We start from the raw sequence: 25,412 nt of genomic DNA, 5'->3' as shown, positions 1-25,412 counted from the left end.
GGCCCCTTCAGCAGGATAATGTGCCCTGCCAAATTGCAAAAATGGTTCAGGAATGGTTTGAGGAGCACAACAAGGAGTTACAATGTTACAATTTAATTTAGCAGACACTTTTGTCCAAAGCAACGTACATCTGAGAGTTCATACGACACAAGCAACGATCGAGACAGGAGGGAACAAAGTCAGTAAGTGCCAACAAACAGCTTCAATTGTGATTGGACACAGGTGCTGACAGGCAGTGCACAGTCCGATCCCTGGAGGCCCCACCAACTTAAAGGACTTAAAGGATCTGCTGCTAACGTCTTGGTGCCAGATACCTCCGCACACCTTCAGAGGTGTAGTGGAGTCCATGCCTCGATGGGTCGAGGCTGTTTTGGTGGCAAAAGGGGGACCTATATAATAATAGGCAGGTGATCATAATGTTATGGCTGATCGGTGCATATATACTCAGTTGTTGCATCGCTAATACGAACCTATGAACAGCTTTAAGGATACATCGTTTTTCCTGGCTCTGCCACACTTGCTCAAGGTCAAACTCTTGTTGACCTCTTTGGAGATGTTGGAGGTTTGACCCCTTGTTGCCATAAAATCAAAAACTAAAATATTCTGTATTATACAAGTTATTTTGTCATTATAGCTGCTTGTACCATATATTTTGGAAAATAATATTAAAATGTTACTTCTGACCAGCTTACAAATCCTGTGTCCTCTGTCAGAGCCTCAGAGAAGGATGCCGCTCTAAACTGTACAAAAATGACTTCATCTCTTCTTTTTTACCTAATACATCAAAAAGCCTCCAAATGCAAAATACAGTGTGGTATCATCTGGATACATCTTGTTTAATCTCTTCAACTAGGCTGTCACTTTGCATCAAACAGAAAACAACCACAGAAAAAAAAGTTCCATTCAACTAGCCAATCACATGTGACGTTTCCTTTAATGGAAAAGTCTGTGCAAGGCATGACACCCTGTCGTAACACCTGCTTCGCTGTCTTTCAACACCAGGTCGTCGTCACATATGGACGGGCTGCGTATTTTTCTGCTCATTCTCCAAGGTACGTTTACATAACATTATTTAAAATCAGATTGTTATAAATACAGATATTTCATGCCTACCATGCAGTAACTCTGCTTTGTGGTTGTGTTTGTATTACAGGAGTTGGTTCCTTAAGTCATGATTGGATCTCCAGACCAGCGTTGGAGGTGTCAGTCAGACCAGGAGACAACATCACTCTCTACTGTGACTGCAAAACATCAACTGGAGTATTCATAGTTTGGTACAGAAACTGCTCTCATGAGAACCAGCCTCCTCTCGTCCTGGAACTAAATCTTGCTGAATTTAAACATACCAGTGAGGCTGCAGGCGTTCTGAATCCTCTCCCTCGTTTCCACTTTGTGAGGAACCAGTCCTCTGAATCCTACGACCTGCTGATTATGAACATCACTGATTCTGATGAAGGTCTCTACTACTGTGGAACTGGGGAGAACAAGGTGTTGGACAGGGAAAAAATCACTGAGGAAAAGGTTTACAGCTACGGCAACATAACAACAAGGGTCCTATTCAGTAAGTATGCTGTTAGAATTGTCTCTGTCTCTGTGTAACTGTGGTTTCAGGAAATGTAATCATTTGAATTAATGACCGTCACGCATGAGAAAAATGTGCCTAGATATCAACAATATGCACGTTTATATTATATTATATTTTAACACCTTCCACAGACATGTGACACCTGGTTGCAATATTTCTTTCACCTTTCAACAACAAAAGGGGGCAAAGATATTAATGGGAATGCAACAGCAGTTTATTTTCTTCACATCTCTTGTATCAGAGCAATACACTTAGATTCAGTTAAATGACACAACTTTGTGTTTGTCCAGACTCCAGTGAGCCGAGTACGCAATACTGTGGTGTGTGCTGGATGCTGCTGTTCTCTCTGTGTCCGGCCTTTGCTGTTCTCTCCTCTCTCTTATCTGTTCTGGTGAATCACCTCTGTCAGAAAGCAGGTACCTGTTGTATATGACACTTATATCCATTCACTCCTTTCTTAAGTTCATTGCATTACTTTGGTGACAAATATCTTCTGTTTCAGTTCTCTTTCTCAGCTAAATATTTATCAAGTGCTTCTTTTCACAATGTTGGTTGTCATGGTTTTTGATGCTTTGATCATGTCTGCAGCTGGGGAACCTAAAACTGATGGGAAAAGACCTGACAGCTGGAATAAGGTAATTTAAAGCTGGACGCTGATGTATGGAACGTTTTCAAGCCGCCATTTGATTGACCAGATACAAGTACGACTAATATTATTTATAAGTGGTGGTTTGCATTTGGTGTTCCAGGAGTAGGACCCTGTTATTGTGCTTGTTGTCTCGTTGGCATAGCTCACTGTCACAGCTTATGCAGTTATTGACTCGTCATCATTATTGTAATGAGTAAGACGTGTGTTTTAGTTGCACCATGCATTTCAGTAAATCATATTACATCAGAAAATGTTGATTCATTAGAAATGAGAATGTAAATATTTCTGTATATCAAATCTTAGGATGGAGGTGTGTGTTTTGCTGCAATGGAAATCCTTCAGACATCACAGAGACCAAAGAAGAAGAGAACGCTGAATTCAGACTCCAGCACCTATTCTGCCATATACTATACTGTACAAGGAGGATGTGAAGAGATGTAAAGAGAGGAAAGGCAATTTATGCTCATATAAGAAAATGTCAATTTATTTTATTGGTGTAATTTAGCTTTTCTTCTAAACCAAACTCGCTCCATATTAATAATGAAACATGCATTATAAAAAGTAATGATGTGTTTGAAAAGTTGATAATAAACTCTTCTAATCTAACTAATCAGTTTTCATCTGTAAATAAATATTAGTAGCTCATGAAGAAAACCAGAAGCAAATAAAAATAAAGATAAACTGTGTGTGTGTGTGTGTGCGTGTGTGTGTGTGTGTGTGTGTGTCCTTGTGTCCTTAAAGTGTGCCTTGTGTTTGCATAAAGACGTCATTCTCAAGTAATGAACATTGAACATAGTGAACAGATGAGGGGCTATTTCACTGTGGGTTTCCTGTGAGCCTGATCACATGGGAAACACAATGTGGTTAAAGTAAACAACAACTACATTTTCACTCTGTACTGAGCTGTGAATACTCAGAGGAAGACAATTGAAGAGCAGCAACCTTTACTTTTGTGTGATTTGTCCATGGAACATACATTGAGTCTAATTCTCATAGAAAAATTGGCGTCAACATAACAAATAATCCCTTTCCAACCCCAACCATTAAAAACACACTCTCACCATATCACAGACAACAGAATAGTCCTTTGTACTGTTTTACAAACATGACATCACTTATTCTAGTTTACAATACATCAGCTCAAAGGACCATGACAAGTCTTAATCAGCCAACTTGTGTCCAATAACTGAGAATTAAGTTATTCATAAATGAACTGATCTGAAATAATGTTGCATTCTTATTGATTTGCCGAGTTGAGACCATGTGACTGACTGGCACAGACAGCACTTTATTTGTTATAACTGCACAGCAGCAGAATATTCACAGCTAATGAACCACCTTAGACACATTCTTACTTTGCAAATATACAAAGCCAAAATATGTCAAAGGGAACATTAAGGAATTAATGGCACTCTGTGTAAGGTCGGCGATCATATTAAATATTTCCGGGTGGAAACCCAGTCGTCCAGGTCCAGTCTGATCTTCTTCTCAAAGCTGCAAATACTGAAACTCTGTTCATGCGTGTCATACAGAAGCACCAGGCACCCTTTGTTATGCATCGTCCCTGTTGTTGAATCTTTGCATTTCAATTACTGCAGTCATTAGTTTTCATTTCCTGCTCTATTTTGTCATTGAAAAAAACATTTGGCCATCCGTAAGTTATTGTGGTGTCTCTGAGGCAGAGACCAGCTGCAGGAGATGCCGCAGTAAGGGCGTCCTTGAAGAAGAACTAAACTGAAACTCTTGTAGCTCACAGGCAACACTGAGCATATACAGTATATGTAGGACAAACAAAAAGTAGGCAGCCTCATAATCCTTTAGATGTTTAATGAAATATGTCAAATGTATCATACTACATTACAATGTTGTGTTATTTAAAATGGTTTCTGTTCACACAGTTCGGTGTTTGTACATATTGTTCTTGCCTGTAGTGTTAGTGTTTACAGTATTTCTCTTCATGATTTAAAAATTCTCAATAAAATAATCTAGATAAAACATTAGTGTGTTGTTATTGAGTCAAAATTACAGTAGCTCAAGTTTATTTATGGACACAAACAATTTCTCCTTTAGCTGATGTAATACAAACTGCCCTGAGTATACAGTATCAAACATGTGCAGTGACCATATAGAGTTCACATTAAAGCTAACCAAGGACATCATGTTATCTGTGAGATCAGGAAGGCTCACAGGAAACCCACAGTGAAAAACAGACCCTCATATGGCTACAGAGCTCAACATGCAGGCCGACTGAAGCTGCAGCTTAGTGGCTTGATGAAGGTGTTGGTGCACAACATCACTGTGTTCACTGTTTATCAGGGGAAACTAAACATCTAGATCAAACCACCACACATGCTGAGTCTGATGTGAAGCAGGGAGACAGGTTTCTGTTTTAATCACAGATACTAATATCACTGAATTCATCTTAAACCAACATTAACTTTTTTTAAAGGGGCAGTCATGGTTCTGTTGATCTGATGAATGAGTCCAAGTTAGTAACTTTCCTGGCTGAAAATAGCTGTGTCTGGTTGTCATGCTAATGAGAGAGAACTAAACCACTGAAGTGACCATAAAACCAAAACAATGAGACTCAAGGCTCTATGCAGCAGCGACAAACTGCAGAGTTGGGTTCCTGAGGGCACATTATTCACCATATACACACAGGAAAACTAAAAAGTTAAAACAACATATTTGATAACCCCTTAGCTTCCATCTAAGAACAGCTAATGTTAGCATTAAGTCACATCAAGCTAACTGTTTGCTTGAAAGTGGCTAACTTCTAACTGTCACAGTTTCCATTTTCTGGTTTCATTCATTCATTCACTCTCTGCCTCGGCCATGCATCAGCTTGCCTCTGCTCTGCTTCAATCAGGACAATCACACACACCTGGCTGCAATCACTCTGCCACTATAAAGACTCCGGTTTCACTCACACTGCCAGATTGTTCTTCGACATCCTGATGCAAGACTGTCCAGCGTTTCCCGATTGGACACTGTGAACTGTACCTGGTTGTCTGTGTGTTGCATTTGGGTCCTATGGCACGTTACACTAACAGTAGCTCTACTTTATGATACAGTTAATGCTGGTTCTGATACAAAGCTGTCAGAACACTCAGTACATTACAGTTTGTTGCTTATGGGACTGGGTAGCGGCAGACCAGTCACAGGCCCATGCTGACCCCTGTTCACCGCCGAAAGCGTGAACAATGTGCATGTGAGCATCAGAACTGGACCGTGGAGCAATGGAAGAAAGTGGCCGGGTCTGATGAAGCATGTTTTCTTTTACATCATGTGGATGCCGGGTGCGTGTGCCTGAGGAAGACATGGCACCAGGATGCACTATGGGAAGAAGGCAAGCCGGCTGAAGCAGTGTGATGCTTTGGGAAACGTTCTGCTGGGAAACCTTGGCTCCTGCCATGCATGTGGATGTTCATGCAGACTGTATTCCCTGGTGGCAGAGGCCCCTTCAGCAGGATAATGTGCCCTGCCAAATTGCAAAAATGGTTCAGGAATGGTTTGAGGAGCACAACAAGGAGTTACAATGTTACAATTTCATTTAGCAGACACTTTTGTCCAAAGCAACGTACATCTGAGAGTTCATACGACACAAGCAACGATCGAGACAGGAGGGAACAAAGTCAGTAAGTGCCAACAAACAGCTTCAATTGTGATTGGACACAGGTGCTGACAGGCAGTGCACAGTCCGATCCCTGGAGGCCCCACCAACTTAAAGGACTTACAGGATCTGCTGCTAACGTCTTGGTGCCAGATACCTCCGCACACCTTCAGAGGTGTAGTGGAGTCCATGCCTCGATGGGTCGAGGCTGTTTTGGTGGCAAAAGGGGGACCTATATAATAATAGGCAGGTGATCATAATGTTATGGCTGATCGGTGCATATATACTCAGTTGTTGCATCGCTAATACGAACCTATGAACAGCTTTAAGGATACATCGTTTTTCCTGGCTCTGCCACACTTGCTCAAGGTCAAACTCTTGTTGACCTCTTTGGAGATGTTGGAGGTTTGACCCCTTGTTGCCATAAAATCAAAAACTAAAATATTCTGTATTATACAAGTTAATTTGTCATTATAGCTGCTTGTACCATATATTTTGGAAAATAATATTAAAATGTTAGTTCTGACCAGCTTACAAATCCTGTGTCCTCTGTCAGAGCCTCAGAGAAGGATGCCGCTCTAAACTGTACAAAAATGACTTCATCTCTTCTTTTTTACCTAATACATCAAAAAGCCTCCAAATGCAAAATACAGTGTGGTATCATCTGGATACATCTTGTTTAATCTCTTCAACTAGGCTGTCACTTTGCATCGAACAGAAAACAACCACAGAAAAAAAAGTTCCATTCAACTTCACATCTTCCGTTTCCTTTAATGGAAAAGTCTGTGCAAGGCATGACACCCTGTCGTAAGACCTGCTTCGTTGTCTTTCAACACCAGGTCGTCGTCACATATGGACGGGCTGCGTATTTTTCTGCTCATTCTCCAAGGTACGTTTACATAACATTATTTAAAATCAGATTGTTATAAATACAGATATTTCATGCCTACCATGCAGTAACTCTGCTTTGTGGTTGTGTTTGTATTACAGGAGTTGGTTCCTTAAGTCATGATTGGATCTCCAGACCAGCGTTGGAGGTGTCAGTCAGACCAGGAGACAACATCACTCTCTACTGTGACTGCAAAACATCAACTGGAGTATTCATAGTTTGGTACAGAAACTGCTCTCATGAGAACCAGCCTCCTCTCGTCCTGGAACTAAATCCTTATGAATTTAAACATACCAGTGAGGCTACAGGCATTCTGAATCCTCTCCCTCGTTTCCACTTTGTGAAGAACCAGTCCTCTGAATCCTACGACCTGCTCATTATGAACATCACTGATTCTGATGAAGGTCTCTACTACTGTGGAACTGGGGAGAAAAAGCTGTTGGACAGGGAAACAATCACTTTAGAAAGGGTTTACAGCTACGGCAACATGACAACAAGGGTCCTATTCAGTAAGTATGCTGTTAGAATTGTCTCTGTCTCTGTGTGACTGTGGTTTCAGTAAATGTAATCATTTGAATTAATGACCGTCACGCATGAGAAAAATGTGCCTAGATATCAACAATATGCACGTTTATATTATATTATATTATATTATAACACCTTCCGCAGACATGTGACACCTGGTTGCAATATTTCTTTCACCTTTCAGCAACAAAAGGGGGCAAAGATATCAATGGGAATGCAGCAGCAGTTTATTTTCTTCACATCTCTTGTATCAGAGCAATACACTTAGATTCAGTTAAATGACACAACTTTGTGTTTGTCAAGACTCCAGTGAGCCTCACGGCCCGATTACACAAGACTGTGGTGTGTGCTGGATGCTGCTGTTCTCTCTGTGTCCGGCCTTTGCTGTTCTCTCCTCTCTCTTATCATCTGTTCTGGTGTATCACCTCTGTCAGAAAGCAGGTACCTGTTTATTTATCTAGTGCTTCTTTTACCGGTGTTGGTTGTCATGGTTAACGATGCTTTGTCCGTGTCATGTCCGCAGATAGGGAACCTAAAGCCGATGGGAAAAGACCTGACGGCAGACAGAATAAGGTAATTTAAAGCTGGACGTTTTTCATATGTATCATTTTCAAGCAGACATTTTGAATTACCAGTTTAAAGTGAGACTAATGTTATCTATAATTGGTAGATGGCATTTGGTGTTCACGGGGTAGGACCCTGTTATAGTGCTTGTTGTCTCGCTGGAATAGCTCGCTGGTACACCTTAATGCACACGCATTGACTAAATATTGTCAATTTCTGTATATCAAATCTTAGGATGAAGATGTGTGTTATGCTGCTCTGGACATCCGTCAGACATCACAGAGACCAAAGAAGAACCAAAGACAAACACAGAGTTCAGACTCCAGCACCTATTCTACCACCAACACTTGTAGAATTTAAGAGTGAAATGTGCACAGCAAGTTACACACACTTAAGAAATGTTAGTGCAGTTTTGTTAGTGCAGATAATACTTCAATGTAGATTTTCTTCCAACCCGGTTCTGACAATAACATTGATGATAAGCATTATAAAATAGTTTTTAAAAACAAGTATGTTTAAAAATGTGACAATAAACTCAAAGTTTTGCTCTGAAAAATAATATCAGTAGTTCATGAACAGTGCTGTTACAGCAAATAAAGATAGATTGTGATTTGAAGTGTGTGTGTGTGTGTGTGTGTGTGTGTGTGTGTGTGTGTGTGTGTGTGTGTTCTGATAATTGCACCCGAATTGTGTTTCATTGCCAAATCACACAAAAGCTAAGTATACTCCACTTCAAACCTACAACATCTCCAACACACAACAGAAAATGAAGTTGACCAAAATCACATTTTGTTTCCCATGTGATCATGTCCGCAGGAAACAGCCCCTCACGCAGACTGACTGAAGTTGAATAAGAAGCCTTGATGAGGCAGCCTCATAATCCTTTAGATGTTTAATGAAATATGTAAAATGTATGATACTACATTACAATGTTGTGTTATTTAAAATGGTTATATCTTTGTTTTCTGTTCACACAGTTCGGTGTTCGTACATATTGTTCTTGCCTGTAGTGTTAGTGTTTACAGTATTTCTCTTCATGATTTAAAAATTCTCAAGAAAATAATCTAGATAAAACATTAGTGTGTTGTTATTGAGTCAAAATTACAGTAGCTCAAGTTTATTTATGGACACAAACAATTTCTCCTTTAGCTGATGTAATACAAACTGCCCTGACTATACAGTATCAAACATGTGCAGAGACCATATAGAGTTCACATTAAAGCTAACCAAGGACATCATGTTGTCTGTGAGATCAGGGAGGCTCACAGGAAACCCACAGTGACAAACAGACCCTCATACGGCTACAGAGCTCAACATGCAGGCCGACTGAAGCTGCAGCTTAGTGGCTTGATGAAGGTGTTGGTGCACAACATCACTGTGTTCACTGTTTATCAGGGGAAACTAAACATCTAGATCAAACCACCACACATGCTGAGTCTGATGTGAAGCAGGGAGACAGGTTTCTGTTTTAATCACAGATACTAATATCACTGAATTCATCTTAAACCAACATTAACTTTTTTTAAAGGCGCAGTCATGGTTCTGTTGATCTGATGAATGAGTCCAAGTTAGTAACTTTCCTGGCTGAAAATAGCTGTGTCTGGTTGTCATGCTAATGAGAGAGAACTAAACCACTGAAGTGACCATAAAACCAAAACAATGAGACTCAAGGCTCTATGCAGCAGCGACAAACTGCAGAGTTGGGTTCCTGAGGGCACATTATTCACCGTATACACACAGGAAAACTAAAAAGTTAAAACAACATATTTGATAACCCCTTAGCTCGCATCTAAGAACAGCTAATGTTAGCATTAAGTCACATCAAGCTAACTGTTTGCTTGAAAGTGGCTAACTTCTAACTGTCACAGTTTCCATTTCCTGGTTTCATTCATTCATTCACTCTCTGCCTCGGCCATGCATCAGCTTCCCTCTGCTCTGCTTCAATCAGGACAATCACACACACCTGGCTGCAATCACTCTGCCACTATAAAGACTCCGGTTTCACTCACACTGCCAGATTGTTCTTCGACATCCTGATGCAAGACTGTCCAGCGTTTCCCGATTGGATTACCTGTTGCCGACTCTGCCTGTTCCCGACTCTTCTCTTTTGCCTGCTACCCGGTAAAATACCCTGCCTTCTGTACCAGACTACGAGACTTTGTTCAGTCATCCTGTTTCTCTGCCAGTTTGAGGTGTGTGTTGTTTTACCACATCATTGGTGGATTTTTCTCCATGATGCATTATCTCCGTGGAGTGAATACAGGGATTACGTCTGTGCCTGCTGTTTACTGTGTTTCCTTTCAGCTGGTATCTCTGCCTGAAGCTTGTCAGTAAAAGACACTGTGAACTGTACCTGGTTGTCTGTGTGTTGCATTTGGGTCCTCCGTGGCACGTTACACTAACAGTAGCTCTACTTTATGATACAGTTAATGCTGGTTCTGATACAAAGCTGTCAGAACACTCAGTACATTACAGTTTGTTGCTTATGGGACTGGGTAGCGGCAGACCAGTCACAGGCCCATGCTGACCCCTGTTCACCGCCGAAAGCATGAACAATGTGCATGTGAGCATCAGAACTGGACCGTGGAGCAATGGAAGAAAGTGGCCGGGTCTGATGAAGCACGTTTTCTTTTACATCATGTGGATGCCGGGTGCGTGTGCCTGAGGAAGACATGGCACCAGGATGCACTATGGGAAGAAGGCAAGCCGGCTGAAGCAGTGTGATGCTTTGGGAAACGTTCTGCTGGGAAACCTTGGCTCCTGCCATGCATGTGGATGTTCATGCAGACTGTATTCCCTGGTGGCAGAGGCCCCTTCAGCAGGATAATGTGCCCTGCCAAATTGCAAAAATGGTTCAGGAATGGTTTGAGGAGCACAACAAGGAGTTACAATGTTACAATTTCATTTAGCAGACACTTTTGTCCAAAGCAACGTACATCTGAGAGTTCATACGACACAAGCAACGATCGAGACAGGAGGGAACAAAGTCAGTAAGTGCCAACAAACAGCTTCAAGTGTGATTGGACACAGGTGCTGACAGGCAGTGCACAGTCCGATCCCTGGAGGCCCCACCAACTTAAAGGACTTACAGGATCTGCTGCTAACGTCTTGGTGCCAGATACCTCCGCACACCTTCAGAGGTGTAGTGGAGTCCATGCCTCGATGGGTCGAGGCTGTTTTGGTGGCAAAAGGGGGACCTATATAATAATAGGCAGGTGATCATAATGTTATGGCTGATCGGTGTATGTATACTCAGTTGTTGCATCGCTAATACGAACCTATGAACAGCTTTAAGGATACATCGTTTTTCCTGGCTCTGCCACACTTGCTCAAGGTCAAACTCTTGTTGACCTCTTTGGAGATGTTGGAGGTTTGACCCCTTGTTGCCATAAAATCAAAAACTCAAATATTCTGTTTTATACAAGTTATTTTGTCATCATAGCTGCTTGTACCATATATTTTGGATATTAATATTAAAATGTTACTTCTGACCAGCTTACAAATCCCATTCAATATATTCAACAACAAACAGGTTAAAGTTTCGCTTTCATCAGTCATTGAAAGTTACTTATTAAACTGTCTGTTTCATGTTATTAGCATGGAAGCTCAACACCAAATGCATCATGGGATTTTATTTTTAACCAGATGTGGGTTTAAAATGAGATGAATACAGTGAAATCTGTATTATTTTACAGCCATTGTATCACAAATGTTTCCATACAGACATCAAGTTTGCCACACTACATTGGGTTAATTGGGTCAAAGCTTCTTCAGTTTTGGTTTTTACTTTTTTTTTTCTCTCTTCCTGAATGTGTCATAGTGTCAGATATCTGCCAGTCCCTTTTTATCGCTCAATATGGCAGCTCGATGGAGATATAACTGTGAAGTCCTCTGTCAGAGCCTCAGAGAAGGATGCCGCTCTAAACTTTACAAAAATGACTTCATCTCTTCTTTTTTACCTAATACATCAAAAAGCCTCCAAATGCAAAATACAGTGTGGTATCATCTGGATACATCTTGTTTAATCTCTTCAACTAGGCTGTCACTTTGCATCGAACAGAAAACAACCACAGAAAAAAAAGTTCCATTCAACTAGCCAATCACATCTTACGTTTCCTTTAATGAAAAAGTCTGTGCAAGGCATGACACCCTGTCGTAAGACCTGCTTCGCTGTCTTTCAACACCAGGTCGTCGTCACATATGGACGGGCTGCGTATTTTTCTGCTCATTCTCCAAGGTACGTTTACATAACATTATTTAAAATCAGATTGTTATAAATACAGATATTTCATGCCTACCATGCAGTAACTCTGCTTTGTGGTTGTGTTTGTATTACAGGAGTTGGTTCCTTAAGTCATGATTGGATCTCCAGACCAGCGTTGGAGGTGTCAGTCAGACCAGGAGACAACATCACTCTCTACTGTGACTGCAAAACATCAACTGGAGTATTCATAGTTTGGTACAGAAACTGCTCTCATGAGAACCAGCCTCCTCTCGTCCTGGAACTAAATTTTGGTGCAGGCGCTCTGAATCCTCTCCCTCGTTTCCACTTTGTGAAGAACCAGTCCTCTGAATCCCACGACCTGCTGATTATGAACATCACTGATTCTGATGAAGGTCTCTACTACTGTGGAACTGGGGAGAAAAAGGTGTTTGACAGGGAAAAAATCACTCAGGAAACAGTTTACAGCTACGGCAACATAACAACAAGGGTCCTAATCAGTAAGTATGCTGTTAGAATTGTCTCTGTCTCTGTGTGACTGTGGTTTCAGGAAATGTAATCATTTGAATTAATGACCGTCACGCATGAGAAAAATGTGACCAGACATCGAGAATTACACGTTTATATTATATCATATTTTAACACCTTCCACAGACATGTGACACCTGGTTGCAATATTTCTTTCACCTTTCAGCAACAAAAGGGGGCAAAGATATTAATGGGAATGCAGCAGCAGTTTATTTTCTTCACATTTCTTGTATCAGAGCAATACTCTTAGATTCAGTTAAATGACACAACTTTGTGTTTGTCCAGACTCCAGTGAGCCTCACGGCCCGATTACGCAAGACTGTGGTGTGTGCTGGATGCTGCTGTTCTCTCTGTGTCCGGCCTTTGCTGTTCTCTCCTCTCTCTTATCTGTTCTGGTGAATCACCTCTGTCAGAAAGCAGGTACCTGTTGTATATGACACTTATATCCATTCACTCCTTTCTTAAGTTCATTGCATTACTTTGGTGACAAATATCTTCTGTTTCAGTTCTCTTTCTCAGCTAAATATTTATCAAGTGCTTCTTTTCACGATGTTGGTTGTCATGGTTTTTGATGCTTTGATCATGTCTGCAGCTGGGGAACCTAAAACTGATGGGAAAAGACCTGACAGCTGGAATAAGGTAATTTAAAGCTGGACGCTGATGTATGGAACGTTTTCAAGCCGCTATTTGATTGACCAGATACAAGTACGACTAATATTATTTATAAGTGGTGGTTTGCATTTGGTGTTCCAGGAGTAGGACCCTGTTATTGTGCTTGTTGTCTCGTTGGCATAGCTCACTGTCACAGCTTATGCAGTTATTGACTCGTCATCATCATTATTGTAATGAGTAAGACGTGTGTTTTAGTTGCACCATGCATTTCAGTAAATCATATTACATCAGAAAATGTTGATTCATTAGAAATGAGAATGTAAATATTTCTGTATATCAAATCTTAGGATGGAGGTGTGTGTTTTGCTGCAATGGAAATCCTTCAGACATCACAGAGACCAAAGAAGAAGAGAACGCTGAATTCAGACTCCAGCACCTATTCTGCCATATACTATACTGTACAAGGAGGATGTGAAGAGATGTAAAGAGAGGAAAGGCAATTTACGCTCATATAAGAAAATGTCAATTTATTTTATTGGTGTAATTTAGCTTTTCTTCTAAACCAAACTCGCTCCATATTAATAATGAAACATGCATTATAAAAAGTAATGATGTGTTTGAAAAGTTGATAATAAACTCTTCTAATCTAACTAATCAGTTTTCATCTGTAAATAAATATTAGTAGCTCATGAAGAAAACCAGAAGCAAATAAAAATAAAGATAAACTGTGTGTGTGTGTGTGTGTGTGTGTAGGTGTGTGTGTGTGTGTGTCCTTGTGTCCTTAAAGTGTGCCTTGTGTTTGCATAAAGACGTCATTCTCAAGTAATGAACATTGAACATAGTGAACAGATGAGGGGCTATTTCACTGTGGGTTTCCTGTGAGCCTGATCACATGGGAAACACAATGTGGTTAAAGTAAACAACAACTACATTTTCACTCTGTACTGAGCTGTGAATACTCAGAGGAAGACAATTGAAGAGCAGCAACCTTTACTTTTGTGTGATTTGTCCATGGAACATACATTGAGTCTAATTCTCATAGAAAAATTGGCGTCAACATAACAAATAATCCCTTTCCAACCCCAACCATTAAAAACACACTCTCACCATATCACAGACAACAGAATAGTCCTTTGTACTGTTTTACAAACATGACATCACTTATTCTAGTTTACAATACATCAGCTCAAAGGACCATGACAAGTCTTAATCAGCCAACTTGTGTCCAATAACTGAGAATTAAGTTATTCATAAATGAACTGATCTGAAATAATGTTGCATTCTTATTGATTTGCCGAGTTGAGACCATGTGACTGACTGGCACAGACAGCACTTTATTTGTTATAACTGCACAGCAGCAGAATATTCACAGCTAATGAACCACCTTAGACACATTCTTACTTTGCAAATATACAAAGCCAAAATATGTCAAAGGGAACATTAAGGAATTAATGGCACTCTGTGTAAGGTCGGCGATCATATTAAATATTTCTGGGTGGAAACCCAGTCGTCCAGGTCCAGTCTGATCTTCTTCTCAAAGCTGCAAATACTGAAACTCTGTTCATGCGTGTCATACAGAAGCACCAGGCACCCTTTGTTATGCATCGTCCCTGTTGTTGAATCTTTGCATTTCAATTACTGCAGTCATTAGTTTTCATTTCCTGCTCTATTTTGTCATTGAAAAAAACATTTGGCCATCCGTAAGTTATTGTGGTGTCTCTGAGGCAGAGACCAGCTGCAGGAGATGCCACAGTAAGGGCGTCCTTGAAGAAGAACTAAACTGAAACTCTTGTAGCTCACAGGCAACACTGAGCATATACAGTATATGTAGGACAAACAAAAAGTAGGCAGCCTCATAATCCTTTAGATGTTTAATGAAATATGTCAAATGTATCATACTACATTACAATGTTGTGTTATTTAAAATGGTTTCTGTTCACACAGTTCGGTGTTTGTACATATTGTTCTTGCCTGTAGTGTTAGTGTTTACAGGATTTCTCTTCATGATTTAAAAATTCTCAATAAAATAATCTAGATAAAACATTAGTGTGTTGTTATTGAGTCAAAATTACAGTAGCTCAAGTTTATTTATGGACACAAACAATTTCTCCTTTAGCTGATGTAATACAAACTGCCCTGACTATACAGTATCAAACATGTGCAGAGACCATATAGAGTTCACATTAAAGCTAACCAAGGACATCATGTTGTCTGTGAGATCAGGAAGGCTCACAGGAAACCCACAGTGAAAAACAGACCCTCATACGGCTACAGAGCTCAACATGCAGGCCGACTGAAGCTGCAGCTTAGTGGCTTGATGAAGGTGTTGGTGCACAACATCACTGTGTTCACTGTTTATCAGGGGAAACTAAACATCTAGATCAAACCACTACACATGCTGAGTCTGATGTGAAGCAGGGAGACAGGTTTCTGTTTTAATCACAGATACTAATATCATTGAATTCATCTTAAACCAACATTAACTTTTTTTAAAGGGGCAGTCATGGTTCTGTTGATCTGATGAATGAGTCCAAGTTAGTAACTTTCCTGGCTGAAAATAGCTGTGTCTGGTTGTCATGCTAATGAGAGAGAACTAAACCACTGAAGTGACCATAAAGCCAAAACAATGAGACTCAAGGCTCTATGCAGCAGCGACAAACTGCAGAGTTGGGTTCCTGAGGGCACATTATTCACCATATACACACAGGAAAACTAAAAAGTTAAAACAACATATTTGATAACCCCTTAGCTCGCATCTAAGAACAGCTAATGTTAGCATTAAGTCAAATCAAGCTAACTGTTTGCTTGAAAGTGGCTAACATCTAACAGTAGCTCTACTTTATGATACAGTTAATGCTGGTTCTGATACAAAGCTGTCAGAACACTCAGTACATTGCAGTTTGTTGCTTATGGGACTGGGTAGCGGCAGACCAGTCACAGGCCCATGCTGACCCCGTTCACCGCCAAAAGCGTGAACAATGTGCATGTGAGCATCAGAACTGGACCATGGAGCAATGGAAGAAAGTGGCCTGGTCAGATGAAGCACGTTTTCTTTTACATCATGTGGATGCCGGGTGCGTGGGCCTGAGGGAGACATGGCACCAGGATGCACTATGGGAAGAAGGCAAGCCGGCTGAAGCAGTGTGATGCTTTGGGAAATGTTCTGCTGGGAAACCTTGGCTCCTGCCATTCATGTGGATGTGAACTTTTGACACTTTTGTCCAAAGCAACGTATATCTGAGAGTTCATACGACACAAGCAACGATCGAGACAGGAGGGAACAAAGTCAGTAAGTGCCAACAAACAGCTTCAAGTGTGATTGGACACAGGTGCTGACAGGCAGTGCACAGGGCGTTTGTTCAAAGTGTTGATTTGGCCTCCACATTCCCCAGATCTCAATCCAATCCAGCATCTGTGGGATGTGCTGGACAAACAAGTCCGATCCCTGGAGGCCCCACCAACTTAAAGGACTTAAAGGATCTGCTGCTAACGTCTTGGTGCCAGATACCTCCGCACACCTTCAGAGGTCTACTGGAGTCCATGCCTCGATGGGTCGAGGCTGTTTTGGTGGCAAAAGGGGGACCTATATAATAATAGGCAGGTGGTCATAATGTTATGGCTGATCGGTGTATGTATACTCAGTTGTTGCATTGCTACTACGAACCTATGAACAGCTTTAAGGATACATCGTTTTTCCTGGCTCTGCCACACTTGCTCAAGGTCAAACTCTTGTTGACCTCTTTGGAGATGTTGGAGGTTTGACCCCTTGTTGCCATAAAATCAAAACCTAAAATATTCTGTTTTATACAAGTTATTTTGTCATCATAGCTGCTTGTACCATATATTTTGGATATTAATATTAAAATGTTACTTCTGACCAGCTTACAAATCCCATTCAATATATTCAACAACAAACAGGTTAAAGTTTCGCTTTCATCAGTCATTGAAAGTTACTTATTAAATTGTCTGTTTCATGTTATTAGCATGGAAGCTCAACACCAAATGCATCATGGGATTTTATTTTTAACCAGATGTGGGTTTAAAATGAGATGAATACAGTGAAATGTGTATTATTTTACAGCCATTGTATCACAAATGTTTCCATACAGACATCAAGTTTGCCACACTACATTGGGTTAATTGGGTCAAAGCTTCTTCAGTTTTTGTTTTCACTTTTTTTTCTCTCTCTTCCTGAATGTGTCTCAGTGTCAGATATCTGCCAGTCCCTTTTTATCGCTCAATATGGCAGCTCGATGGAGATATAACTGTGAAGTCTTCTGTCAGAGCCTCAGAGAAGGATGCCGCTCTAAACTGTACAAAAATGACTTCATCTCTTCTTTTTTACCTAATACATCAAAAAGCCTCCAAATGCAAAATACAGTGTGGTATCATCTGGATACATCTTGTTTAATCTCTTCAACTAGGCTGTCACTTTGCATCAAACAGAAAACAACCACAGAAAAAAAAGTTCAATTCAACTAGCCAATCACATCTTACGTTTCCTTTAATGAAAAAGTCTGTGCAAGGCATGACACCCTGTCGTAACACCTGCTTCGTTGTCTTTCAACACCAGGTCGTCGTCACATATGGACGGGCTGCGTATTTTTCTGCTCATTCTCCAAGGTACGTTTACATAACATTATTTAAAATCAGATTGTTATAAATACAGATATTTCATGCCTACCATTCAGTAACTCTGCTTTGTGGTTGTGTTTGTATTACAGGAGTTGGTTCCTTAAGTCATGATCGGATCTCCAGACCAGCGTTGGAGGTGTCAGTCAGACCAGGAGACAACATTACTCTCTACTGTGACTGCAAAACATCAACTGGAGTATTCATAGTTTGGTACAGAAACTGCTCTCATGAGAACCAGCCTCCTCTCGTCCTGGAACTAAATGTTGGTGCAGGCGTTCTGAATCCTCTCCCTCGTTTCCACTTTGTGAAGAACCAGTCCTCTAAATCCTACGACCTGCTCATTATGAACATCACTGATTCTGATGAAGGTCTCTACTACTGTGGAACTGGGGAGAAAAAGGTGTTTGACAGGGAAAAAAACACTCAGGAAAAGGTTTACAGCTACGGCAACATAACAACAAGGGTCCTATTCAGTAAGTATGCTGTTAGAATTGTCTCTGTCTCTGTGTGACTGTGGTTTCAGTAAATGTAATCATTTGAATTAATGACCGTCACGCATGAGAAAAATGTGCCCAGACATCGAGAATTACACGTTTATATTATATCATATTTTAACACCTTCCACAGACATGTGACACCTGGTTGCAATATTTCTTTCACCTTTCAGCAACAAAAGGGGGCAAAGATATTAATGGGAATGCAGCAGCAGTTTATTTTCTTCACATCTCTTGTATCAGAGCAATACACTTAGATTCAGTTAAATGACACAACTTTGTGTTTGTCCAGACTCCAGTGAGCCTCACGGCCCGATTACGCAAGACTGTGGTGTGTGCTGGATGCTGCTGTTCTCTCTGTGTCCGGCCTTTGCTGTTCTCTCCTCTCTCTTATCATCTGTTCTGGTGTATCACCTCTGTCAGAAAGCAGGTACCTGTTTATTTATCTAGTGCTTCTTTTACCGGTGTTGGTTGTCATGGTTAACGATGCTTTGTCCGTGTCATGTCCGCAGATAGGGAACCTAAAGCCGATGGGAAAAGACCTGACGGCAGACAGAATAAGGTCATTTAAAGCTGGACGTTTTTTATATGTATCATTTTCAAGCAGACATTTTGAATTACCAGTTTAAAGTGAGACTAATGTTATCTATAATTGGTAGATGGCATTTGGTGTTCACGGGGTAGGACCCTGTTATAGTGCTTGTTGTCTCGCTGGAATAGCTCGCTGGTACACCTTAATGCACACGCATTGACTAAATATTGTCAATTTCTGTATATCATATCTTAGGATGAAGATGTGTGTTATGCTGCTCTGGACATCCGTCAGACATCACAGAGACCAAAGAAGAACCAAAGACAAACACAGAGTTCAGACTCCAGCACCTATTCTACCATCAAAACTTGTAGAATTTAAGAGTGACATGTGCACAGCAAGTTACACACACTTAAGAAATGTTGGTGCAGTTTTGTTAGTGCAGATAATACTTCAATGTAGTTTTTCTTCCAACCCGGTTCTGACAATAACATTGATGATAAGCATTATAAAATAGTTTTTAAAAACACAAGGATGTTTAAAAATGTGATAATAAACTCAAAGTTTTGCTCTGAAAAATAATATCAGTAGTTGATGAACAGTGCTGTTACAGCAAATAAAGATAGATTGTGATTTGAAATGTGTGTGTGTGTGTGTGTGTGTGTGTGTGTGTGTGTGTGTGTGGGTGTGTGTTTTAATTTGCTTTGATAATTGCACCCGAATTGTGTTTCATTGCCAAATCACACGAAAGCTAAGTATACTCCACTTCAAACCTACAACATCTACAACACACAACAGAAAATGAAGTTGACCACAATCACATTTTGTTTCCCATGTGATCATGTCCGCAGGAAACAGCCCCTCACGCAGACTGACTGAAGTTGAATAAGAAGCCTTGATGAGGCAGCCTCATAATCCTTTAGATGTTTAATTAAATATGTCAAATGTATGATACTACATTACAATGTTGTGTTATTTAAAATGGTTATATCTTTGTTTTCTGTTCACACAGTTCGGTGTTCGTACATATTGTTCTTGCCTGTAGTGTTAGTGTTTACAGGATTTCTCTTCATGACTTAAAAATTCTCAATAAAATAATCTAGATAAAACATTAGTGTGTTGTTATTGAGTCAAAATTACAGTAGTTCAAGTTTATTTATGGACACAAACAATTTCTCCTTTAGCTGATGTAATACAAACTGCCCTGACTATACAGTATCAAACACGTGCAGTGACCATATAGAGTTCACATTAAAGCTAACCAAGGACATCATGTTGTCTGTGAGATCAGGGAGGCTCACAGGAAACCCACAGTGACAAACAGACCCTCATACGGCTACAGAGCTCAACATGCAGGCCGACTGAAGCTGCAGCTTAGTGGCTTGATGAAGGTGTTGGTGCACAACATCACTGTGTTCACTGTTTATCAGGGGAAACTAAACATCTAGATCAAACCACCACACATGCTGAGTCTGATGTGAAGCAGGGAGACAGGTTTCTGTTTTAATCACAGATACTAATATCACTGAATTCATCTTAAACCAACATTAACTTTTTTTAAAGGGGCAGTCATGGTTCTGTTGATCTGATGAATGAGTCCAAGTTAGTAACTTTCCTGGCTGAAAATAGCTGTGTCTGGTTGTCATGCTAATGAGAGAGAACTAAACCACTGAAGTGACCATAAAGCCAAAACAATGAGACTCAAGGCTCTATGCAGCAGCGACAAACTGCAGAGTTGGGTTCCTGAGGGCACATTATTCACCATATACACACAGGAAAACTAAAAAGTTAAAACAACATATTTGATAACCCCTTAGCTCGCATCTAAGAACAGCTAATGTTAGCATTAAGTCACATCAAGCTAACTGTTTGCTTGAAAGTGGCTAACTTCTAACTGTCACAGTTTCCATTTCCTGGTTTCATTCATTCATTCACTCTCTGCCTCGGCCATGCATCAGCTTCCCTCTGCTCTGCTTCAATCAGGACAATCACACACACCTGGCTGCAATCACTCTGCCACTGTAGAGACTCCGGTTTCACTCACACTGCCAGATTGTTCTTCAACATCCTGATGCAAGACTGTCCAGCGTTTCCCGATTGGATTACCTGTTGCCGACTCTGCCTGTTCCCGACTCTTCTCTTTCACCTGCTACCCGGTAAAATACCCTGCCTTCTGTACCAGACTACGAGACTTTGTTCAGTCATCCTGTTTCTCTGCCAGTTTGAGGTGTGTGTTGTTTTACCACATCATTGGTGGATTTTTCTCCATGATGCATTATCGCCGTGGAGTGAATACAGGGATTACGTCTGTGCCTGCTGTTTACTGTGTTTCCTTTCAGCTGGTATCTCTGCCTGAAGCTTGTCAGTAAAAGACACTGTGAACTGTACCTGGTTGTCTGTGTGTTGCATTTGGGTCCTCCGTGGCACGTTACACTAACAGTAGCTCTACTTTATGATACAGTTAATGCTGGTTCTGATACAAAGCTGTCAGAACACTCAGTACATTACAGTTTGTTGCTTATGGGACTGGGTAGCGGCAGACCAGTCACAGGCCCATGCTGACCCCTGTTCACCGCCGAAAGCATGAACAATGTGCATGTGAGCATCAGAACTGGACCGTGGAGCAATGGAAGAAAGTGGCCGGGTCTGATGAAGCACGTTTTCTTTTACATCATGTGGATGCCGGGTGCGTGTGCCTGAGGAAGACATGGCACCAGGATGCACTATGGGAAGAAGGCAAGCCGGCTGAAGCAGTGTGATGCTTTGGGAAACGTTCTGCTGGGAAACCTTGGCTCCTGCCATGCATGTGGATGTTCATGCAGACTGTATTCCCTGGTGGCAGAGGCCCCTTCAGCAGGATAATGTGCCCTGCCAAATTGCAAAAATGGTTCAGGAATGGTTTGAGGAGCACAACAAGGAGTTACAATGTTACAATTTCATTTAGCAGACACTTTTGTCCAAAGCAACGTACATCTGAGAGTTCATACGACACAAGCAACGATCGAGACAGGAGGGAACAAAGTCAGTAAGTGCCAACAAACAGCTTCAATTGTGATTGGACACAGGTGCTGACAGGCAGTGCAGTCCGATCCCTGGAGGCCCCACCAACTTAAAGGACTTACAGGATCTGCTGCTAACGTCTTGGTGCCAGATACCTCCGCACACCTTCAGAGGTGTAGTGGAGTCCATGCCTCGATGGGTCGAGGCTGTTTTGGTGGCAAAAGGGGGACCTATATAATAATAGGCAGGTGATCATAATGTTATGGCTGATCGGTGCATATATACTCAGTTGTTGCATCGCTAATACGAACCTATGAACAGCTTTAAGGATACATCGTTTTTCCTGGCTCTGCCACACTTGCTCAAGGTCAAACTCTTGTTGACCTCTTTGGAGATGTTGGAGGTTTGACCCCTTGTTGCCATAAAATCAAAAACTAAAATATTCTGTATTATACAAGTTAATTTGTCATTATAGCTGCTTGTACCATATATTTTGGAAAATAATATTAAAATGTTACTTCTGACCAGCTTACAAATCCTGTGTCCTCTGTCAGAGCCTCAGAGAAGGATGCCGCTCTAAACTGTACAAAAATGACTTCATCTCTTCTTTTTTACCTAATACATCAAAAAGCCTCCAAATGCAAAATACAGTGTGGTATCATCTGGATACATCTTGTTTAATCTCTTCAACTAGGCTGTCACTTTGCATCAAACAGAAAACAACCACAGAAAAAAAAGTTCCATTCAACTAGCCAATCACATCTTACGTTTCCTTTAATGGAAAAGTCTGTGCAAGGCATGACACCCTGTCGTAACACCTGCTTCGTTGTCTTTCAACACCAGGTCGTCGTCACATATGGACGGGCTGCGTATTTTTCTGCTCATTCTCCAAGGTACGTTTACATAACATTATTTAAAATCAGATTGTTATAAATACAGATATTTCATGCCTACCATGCAGTAACTCTGCTTTGTGGTTGTGTTTGTATTACAGGAGTTGGTTCCTTAAGTCATGATTGGATCTCCAGACCAGCGTTGGAGGTGTCAGTCAGACCAGGAGACAACATCACTCTCTACTGTGACTGCAAAACATCAACTGGAGTATTCATAGTTTGGTACAGAAACTGCTCTCATGAGAATCAGCCTCCTCTCGTCCTGGAACTAAATCCTTATGAATTTAAACCTACCGGTGAGGCTGCAGGCGTTCAGAATCCTCTCCCTCGTTTCCACTTTGTGAAGAACCAGTCCTCTGAATCCTACGACCTGCTGATTATGAACATCACTGATTCTGATGAAGGTCTCTACTACTGTGGAACTATGCAGAAAAAGGTGTTGGAGAGGGAAACAATCACTTTAGAAAGGGTTTACAGCTACGGCAACATGACAACAAGGGTCCTATTCAGTAAGTATGCTGTTAGAATTGTCTCTGTCTCTGTGTGACTGTGGTTTCAGTAAATGTAATCATTTGAATTAATGACCGTCACGCATGAGAAAAATGTGCCTAGATATCAACAATATGCACGTTTATATTATATTATATTTTAACACCTTCCACAGACATGTGACACCTGGTTGCAATATTTCTTTCACCTTTCAGCAACAAAAGGGGGCAAAGATATCAATGGGAATGCAGCAGCAGTTTATTTTCTTCACATCTCTTGTATCAGAGCAATACACTTAGATTCAGTTAAATGACACAACTTTGTGTTTGTCCAGACTCCAGTGAGCCTCACGGCCCGATTACTCAAGACTGTGGTGTGTGCTGGATGCTGCTGTTCTCTCTGTGTCCGGCCTTTGCTGTTCTCTCCTCTCTCTTATCATCTGTTCTGGTGTATCACCTCTGTCAGAAAGCAGGTACCTGTTTATTTATCTAGTGCTTCTTTTACCGGTGTTGGTTGTCATGGTTAACGATGCTTTGTCCGTGTCATGTCCGCAGATAGGGAACCTAAAGCCGATGGGAAAAGACCTGACGGCAGACAGAATAAGGTAATTTAAAGCTGGACGATTTTTATATGTATCATTTTCAAGCAGACATTTTGAATTACCAGTTTAAAGTGAGACTAATGTTATCTATAATTGGTAGATGGCATTTGGTGTTCACGGGGTAGGACCCTGTTATAGTGCTTGTTGTCTCGCTGGAATAGCTCGCTGGTACACCTTAATGCACACGCATTGACTAAATATTGTCAATTTCTGTATATCAAATCTTAGGATGAAGATGTGTATTATGCTGCTCTGGACATCCGTCAGACATCACAGAGACCAAAGAAGAACCAAAGACAAACACAGAGTTCAGACTCCAGCACCTATTCTACCACCAACACTTGTAGAAGTTAAGAGTGACATGTGCACAGCAAGTTACATACACTTAAGAAATGTTGGTGCAGTTTTGTTAGTGCAGATAATACTTCAATGTAGATTTTCTTCCAACCCGGTTCTGACAATAACATTGATGATAAGCATTATAAAATAGTTTTTAAAAACACAAGGATGTTTAAAAATGTGATAATAAACTCAAAGTTTTGCTCTGAAAAATAATATCAGTGGTTCATGAACAGTGCTGTTACAGCAAATAAAGATAGATTGTGATTTCAAATGTGTGTGTGTGTGTGTGTGTGTGTGTGTGTGTGTGTGTGTGTGTGTGTGTGTGTGTGTGTGTTCTGATAATTGCACCCGAATTGTGTTTCATTGCCAAATCACACGAAAGCTAAGTATACTCCACTTCAAACCTACAACATCTACAACACACAACAGAAAATGAAGTTGACCACAATCACATTTTGTTTCCCATGTGATCATGTCCGCAGGAAACAGCCCCTCACGCAGACTGACTGAAGTTGAATAAGAAGCCTTGATGAGGCAGCCTCATAATCCTTTAGATGTTTAATTAAATATGTCAAATGTATGATACTACATTACAATGTTGTGTTATTTAAAATGGTTATATCTTTGTTTTCTGTTCACACAGTTCGGTGTTTGTACATATTGTTCTTGTCTGTAGTGTTAGTGTTTACAGGATTTCTCTTCATGACTTAAAAATTCTCAATAAAATAATCTAGATAAAACATTAGTGTGTTGTTATTGAGTCAAAATTACAGTAGCTCAAGTTTATTTATGGACACAAACAATTTCTCCTTTAGCTGATGTAATACAAACTGCCCTGACTATACAGTATCAAACACGTGCAGTGACCATATAGAGTTCACATTAAAGCTAACCAAGGACATCATGTTGTCTGTGAGATCAGGGAGGCTCACAGGAAACCCACAGTGACAAACAGACCCTCATACGGCTACAGAGCTCAACATGCAGGCCGACTGAAGCTGCAGCTTAGTGGCTTGATGAAGGTGTTGGTGCACAACATCACTGTGTTCACTGTTTATCAGGGGAAACTAAACATCTAGATCAAACCACCACACATGCTGAGTCTGATGTGAAGCAGGGAGACAGGTTTCTGTTTTAATCACAGATACTAATATCACTGAATTCATCTTAAACCAACATTAACTTTTTTTAAAGGGGCAGTCATGGTTCTGTTGATCTGATGAATGAGTCCAAGTTAGT

The 25,412-nt window shown here is 40.7% G+C and overlaps 2 long non-coding RNA genes across 2 annotated transcripts; both read left to right on the top strand.

Moving 5' to 3' along the window:
- The first annotated feature begins 7,633 nt into the window (after window positions 1-7,633).
- LOC138594172 (uncharacterized) lies at window positions 7,634-8,345 on the top strand. The gene is made up of 3 exons (XR_011308429.1): window positions 7,634-7,702; window positions 7,785-7,834; window positions 8,060-8,345. It is a non-coding gene; the product is annotated as an uncharacterized lncRNA (long non-coding RNA).
- A 10,298-nt stretch (window positions 8,346-18,643) lies between these two features.
- On the top strand, window positions 18,644-19,223 carry LOC138594210 (uncharacterized). Its single transcript, XR_011308436.1, has 3 exons — window positions 18,644-18,746; window positions 18,829-18,878; window positions 19,104-19,223. It is a non-coding gene; the product is annotated as an uncharacterized lncRNA (long non-coding RNA).
- The last annotated feature ends 6,189 nt before the right edge of the window (window positions 19,224-25,412 follow it).

This window comes from Semicossyphus pulcher, unplaced genomic scaffold (genome assembly GCF_022749685.1).
Source record: "Semicossyphus pulcher isolate SPU_LCO1_2020_fin unplaced genomic scaffold, fSemPul1.0.p SCAF_17, whole genome shotgun sequence".
Classification (NCBI taxonomy): domain Eukaryota; kingdom Metazoa; phylum Chordata; class Actinopteri; order Labriformes; family Labridae; genus Semicossyphus; species Semicossyphus pulcher.
This window is presented reverse-complemented; position numbering and strand designations above follow the sequence as displayed.